The following is a 6,551-nucleotide window of genomic DNA, read 5'->3' as shown; positions in this document are numbered from 1 at the left end:
CTGGTGCCGGCTTTACAAGTGTATCCCACCATGTTTGTTTATTTACATTTATTTTGTGGTATGGGTGTATGTGTGCGTGTGTGCATGTATGCATGTGTGTGTGTGTGTGTGTGTGTGTGTGTGTGAGTCTGAAGGCTAGGTTTTCTTGGGGCGTCTTCTTCGATCACTTGCCACCTTCATTTCTGAGACAGGGTCTCTCACGGTACATAGTTCTGCTAGGCTGGCTGGCCAATGTACTCTGGGGATACACCTCTACCCTCCAGTCTCCTCCCCCTCCCCCTGTCACCTTATAACCAGGTGCCCCATTCCCAGGTGCAGCAGGACACCTGGCCTTTCACGTGGTGCTGGGATCTGAACTTGGCTTCTGGCGCGGTGAGACCGGTGCGCGCCCGACGGAGCCATCTTTCTCTATCCCGACCCATCTACTTTAGAATCTAACCCAAACCATCTGCTTCGGTGCAAGGACGGCAGACTCCGGGGTGCGGCTCAGCCACGATGGGGACCTTGCTGCCCATGAGTGGACCCCCCACTTCCGTTCTCAGCATTGGCAAAACGTAGAGCAAACCAACAGCAAACCCTTCTGATGCCACGGAGCCCGAGGACCAGCACGAGGCTTCCAGAGGCGGAGTCTCGAGGCCACTGGCCCAGGAGCGACTTCACTGGGTAAACACAGAGAGAGAGAGAGAGAGAGAGAGAGAGAGAGAGAGAGAGAGCCTTGGTGCCCAGCAAGACTGGCTAAACTGTGCAGCACAAGCCTAACACCTCACCTCTAAGGTCCTGGGGCTTCTGATCTCCCGGGCTGGTAGCCTCTCCTCTTTTGGAACAGCATCTGTTTTTGTGGAATGAAAACAGTCCCAGAATAGCAGCCTGCTTCTCTCTCCTGTTCAAAACTACCCAGGGATGTCATTAGCTACTCATGGTGGTTGATGAGTCTGGGGGGGTCTGCTCCTCCTCACGGATCAAGGCTTTGGAAGTACTCAATATCTGTTTACTCTCCAGGCAGTGGGGAAAATTACGGGAAGGGCAATCGTTTCTGTTTTGAAGAGACTTCCCAGAAGACCTCTTTGTATCTTGTTTGCTTTAGCCGTCGTCGTCGTCGTCGTCGTCGTCGTCGTCGTCGTCGTCTCTTACTCTTGTGGACTTCATGGTTACCGGGGAAGTTTTCTAAGTGTAATTATTTAAGAGAACAGGCAAAATGTTAGGGGTTTAAAAAAATTGTGCCTGTGTTTTTGTGCGTGTGAACGTTGGACGACAAAACCTGTTTATTCTTTTTCTTTTAAAGTTTTTAAAGGTTTAAATTACATACGTGTGCATCTCTGGGGGTGGGGTGTGTCTGCTGCTGCCATAGATGTCGTCTGGGTCTGGAGTCACAGGCAGTTGTGAGCTGCCATAGGTGGAGGCTGGGAATCGAACTCCCGGCCCCTGTGAGCAGTACATGAAATTCCTGAGCTGTCCGTTTCTCCAGTCCTCCTTTTTCTTTTTCTTTTTTTTTTTTTTTTTAAATATTTATTTATTTATTATATGTAAGTACACTGTAGCTGTCTTCAGACACTCCAGAAGAGGGAGTCAGATCTTGTTACGGATGGTTGTGAGCCACCATGNTCCAGAAGAGGGAGTCAGATCTTGTTACGGATGGTTGTGAGCCACCATGTGGTTGCTGGGATTTGAACTCCGGACCTTCGGAAGAGCAGTCGGGTGCTCCTACCCACTGAGCCATCTCACCAGCCCCAGTCCTCCTTTTTCAATTCATCTTCCCGTCCTCTTTCTCCCTTTCCTTCCCCTCCTTTTGTTTTATAAAACAGGGTCTCCCTCAATATGTAGCCTGGGCTAGCCTCAAACTCAAAATCCTCCTGCCTTAGCTTCTCAAGAGCTTGAACTCCAAGTACCCGTTGCTAGGCCCTGCTCTACAAAGTTCTTAGGTAGTTCAGTTTTCTCAGTGCCCTTCATATTGTCCACCCTGTCTCCTCAGATAGGAGTCTAAAGCACACAGTGTTGTGTAAGAGACCGGCAACGGATGAAGCCATTAACACCGCCTTCTGGATTTGCATTTTGATAAGATTGAAAACTAAGTGTGGTTGTTAGGCTCCACTAATGGAATTTCAAGACAGCACCGGGGGCCGTGTGGAGTCCCATTTCCTCCCCCCTGGCTCACCAGTGCACACTAAGGGTTGTGAGCCAGCCTGCAGCCTGCAGCTGTGCCAGTGCGGAACCCTGTCCTACCAGAACGGCTGCTGTCAAAATGAGCAGAGTCCCACCACGCCCGATAGCGTTGATGGCTTGCGCTACTTAGCGTTTCAGCACTCTGGCAACACGCTGATGCAGGTACAGAGAACTTTGTTCCAGCTCCTGGTTGGAGAGGGTCATAGCCTGTGACGGTAGGGAAGGTATAGCCGAGCTCCTGACAGCTGTAGCCTTGGCAGGGGATTCAACACAGTGGTAGGTCAGAGAACACAAAACCGGGGGCCAGGCTAGACCCTTCAAAGGCTCCCCCTCAGTGACCTACGCCTACCAGCCAGGCCCCACCCCCTAAAGGCTCCACAGGCCCCACCCCCGCACTCCAGCTGGGGAACATGACAACCCTTAGGTAGGGACAGCTCATACTCAGTCACCACAGGGAAGCAGTCCCATTTGCAGCGTGGTACTCACTCTCTGACCTCATGGGAAGATGTGGTGGGCACTCTGGCCACTCTCAGGGTTCCTGAGTCAGCGAGCCCCGAGTTCAGCCTGGAGACTGCTTTCCCAACTAGTTCCCACGTGATGTCGTCATCTCACGGGGGTTGGGGTGGGGTGGGGGTGGGGGCAGGCTCCTTTATTTTGCTTGTTCTCCAAAACACTGTGGACGAACTCCAATGATTCATCTCACGTTTAAGGAATAGGTTTTGCTTTTTGCAGAAGGGGAAGACTTTAGTCATGTTTTATCATCACAATCTATGGTCTTGGTTGTTTAGCTCCTGTCCTTTTCTCTGTCTGAAAACGCATCAAGATGTTTATGATAATAACGAGAGGAGGCTGGAGGTCAACTCTGAGGATCGGTCCTCCGGGATCATCTGCTTTGGTTTAGAAACGGAGTCTCTCACTTGACCTGGAAATCGCCATTTAGACGAGGCCGGCTGGCTGGTGAATGCTGGAGACCTGCTGGTCTCTGTTTATGAGTGACTGCCATCCGCACCTGTCTCTTTATGTGGATTCTGGGCGAGAACTCAGGTCTTTCTGCTTACATGGCAGGCGCTCAGCTCCAACTTTAACATGACTGTTAGGATAGAGAAAAACTCACGAGTTGGGGGTATAGCATGAAAAATGCTTCAGGTTCTGGCTCCAGCAGAGAGAGAGAGAGAGAGAGAGAGAGAGAGAGAGAGAGAGAGAGAGAGAGAGAGAGAGAGAGAGAGAGAGAGAGAGAGAGAGAGAGAGAGAGACAGACAGACAGACAGACAGACAGACAGACAGACACAGACACAGAGACACAGAAAAAGACAGACAGACAGAGACAGAGAAGGACAAAGAGAGAGACAGAAAAGGACACACACACAGAGACAGAGAGAGGCAGAAAGGGACAGAGAAGGAGAGAGACAGAGAAGAAATTTCCAGTCTTAGGAAAGAGGTAAATGAATAAAATTGTAAAAACTCGAGAAATTGAAGGAACAAATAAACAGCCAATAGAGGGACTGATGCTTTTCTCAAAACGGGAATTTCTCAAGTCAATGGTGACTCTCTGGCACCTCAAAGCAAACTGGTTTGGTGCAGCCAATAAGTGTTATCTTCCAAATATAAAAAGTTAACGAGAAGAGACAGACTTGGAGATGTTTCATAAAAATCAGGATTCTCCTACAAATAAGTAGAAATTGTACGGTGAAATTTCCATGTCGCCTCTCTGCCTAGCCATAGAGCCTTGGTTTCTTCACTTGTGAGGAGATTGTTCCAAACTAAGCCCAACCCTAACCCTGGGCATTTGCTGGCTCACTAGTGGCACGTTCAGAGGCTCACATCAAAGTGGACTCACTCTCATCCCAGCGGGGGTCCTTGGCCCTGCAGGCTGGCCTTTGCCCATTTGCATTAAACGTAAGCAACACCCAAGACAAATGGAATGGCAAAGGATGGAGCAGTTAACCGTGTCATAACAAGGACAGTTACACAGAACATGCCTGTGTAACAAGCAGTGACATCAGGGTACCCACTTCTCAAAACCTAAAGCCTACACCCCCTGAACACGGGCTCCCGACCAAGCTGCTGAGGCAGGGTTTCCCGGTTTCCTAGAGGATTTGGAGCAGCTTTCTGAGATCACGCTACTGTAAACGCCTCCCAGTTCGGGACCATAGCGTGGCCCCTCCCATCTTTTTCTGCTGAGCATCCTACATACTTAAACTTAACCCCGCCCCTGTCCCGTCCCACCCTACCCCACCCCTGCCTCCTTGTCTTGTGGCTACTCTCTCCCCTCCCACTTCTCTCATTCCTCAGTTTCAGGTTTGTTTGTGCTTCCTCCTTAGCTGCGAGTCCCGTGATGTCACTTCCTGTTGCGCAGGCAGTTTCCCGTTTGTGGAGGGAAGGAAGACTGGAGTAAGCTGAGAGGAGCTTGGGGAACCTTACTCAGAGTACAGTCAACACGAAATACAACTCAGACTTCTGGCATAAGTAGGGGGTGGCAAGAGCCACTAAAAAATAAAACCAAGAGCCGGGTGTGGCGGCTCATGCCTTTAATCCCAGCACTTGGGAGGTAGAGGCAGGCGGATTTCTGAGTTCAAGACCATCCTGGTCTACAAAGTGAGTTCCAGGACAGCCAGGGCTATACAGAGAAACCCTGTCTCGGAAAACCAAAATAAATGAATAAATAAATAAATAAATAAATAAAACAAACCAAGAATCTGATTATTCATAGACATCTAAGTGGTCTGTAGCAAATTGCCCAGGGCAAAGGACGTGTGGAGTCTACCTCCTTCCAACTCGATTTTATACCTGGACCTTCTTATTCAATTTAAATCAAGCCAACTTTGAGGCCTGAAACTTGAGGCTGAGTGAGTGTCCTGCTCATAACCTGGTTCAGGAAGAGAGCAGAGGGTGTGTAGAGATGATTGGATCTTTCCACACTCATTATCTCTGCCACAGACATGTTAACCCAAACACTATAGGTATCTCAGTTTAACGAAAATAAAATCAAGGGAGAGAGGCGACCTGCCTGTGCTTTGCAGCACAAAGAAGCAGGACCCAAATCGACCAGGGTTGTTGAGTCTGATGCAACATGCTCTGCTGTCCCATGATGTGTCCTGGTTATTTCATCAGGACCCAGTTGTCCTAGGAGAAAGAGGTCCACAGGCTGCAGAGAGAGATAGTGTGTTGCAAGCCAGCTTGAGCAGGTTCTCCATCGGTGGAGATCTACAGTCATTCCGTGCCTGTTTATGCTTCCATGATTTCACTCAGGGTCCACTATTCCTCCACATCCAAGCCTTTGTGCTAGGCTGGCAAGCAGAAACCTGAGACACAGGAAGCCACGGTGCGTCTTAATTGGTCACTACAATAACGGCTTGGGGTGGATATTCCCTTCCGATGAATCACCCTCAGGTGGCCAGTGAGTCAGGCTGCTTAACTATAATCTTTAATTCGGTTCTCACTCATAAACAGTTCTCCTTACTTCAGAAGTCTTTAATTTAAAAGCCAGGGCAGTGGGAGCAGCCATTTCAGAACCTCCCTCACGGCTGGAGAGAAGTCTGAGAAATAAAAAGCAGGACTCCTCATTTGCAGCAGAACTCACAAGTGACATGCCAACTGTGTGATCACCTGCGGGGTTCCTCAAAGATGGAAAAGGAAAGGAGGGACCTCAAGGGATATTCATAACCGGTTTCTGTTCATGAACCAAGAGGTGGGGTCACAGAGTACCTTGCTGAGGTGATGGGGGGGGGGAGTTGAGGTTTTTAAAGAGATACTTCCGTTCTTTGTTTATGTGTCTGTGTCTGTGTGAGTGGAAGCTAAGTGTATGCAGGTGCCGGTGGAGGCTGAAGATAGTTAGATTCCCCAGAGCAGAAGTTACAGATGGTTGTGAGCCACCGTGTGGTTGCTGGGAATTGAACTCAGGACCTCTGGAAGGGCAGCAAGTGCCCTTAACCACTGAGCCATCCTCTCTCTGGTCCCAGAGGAGCTGAGTTTAAAAGTGTCTCTTCAGCTTTCAGAGAGATCTCCCCTGCTGACGAAGCAGAGAGGAATTCAGCTTGTGGCTTCTTCAGGGCCATCTCCAAGGCCCTAACAAAGCCAGATGTCACTGAGCTGCATACCTCTGTCCAGAGAGGAGGGGAGGGTTGATTTACAGATGGTTTAAGATTTCAAGACGCAGATCCTAAACTGTCAGTCTTCGCAATAGTAGAAGGAGATGCCTAATGTGGGTGCTACCTATGGTTAGCTCTGCAGCTGAGCCAATGCCAGCCTCTAAGCCTTTCTATGACGATGCACAGTGTAAGACGTCCCTGCTTTTTACGGAAGGGTGAAAAGAACGGAAACAAGATACTTTGATTCCTGACTGTCTTAGTCAGGGTTTCTATTCATGTACAACATCATGACCAAGAAGCAAG

This window comes from Mus pahari, chromosome 19, assembly GCF_900095145.1.
Source record: "Mus pahari chromosome 19, PAHARI_EIJ_v1.1, whole genome shotgun sequence".
NCBI classification, from domain to species: domain Eukaryota; kingdom Metazoa; phylum Chordata; class Mammalia; order Rodentia; family Muridae; genus Mus; species Mus pahari.
Note: the sequence above shows the minus strand (reverse complement) of the source record.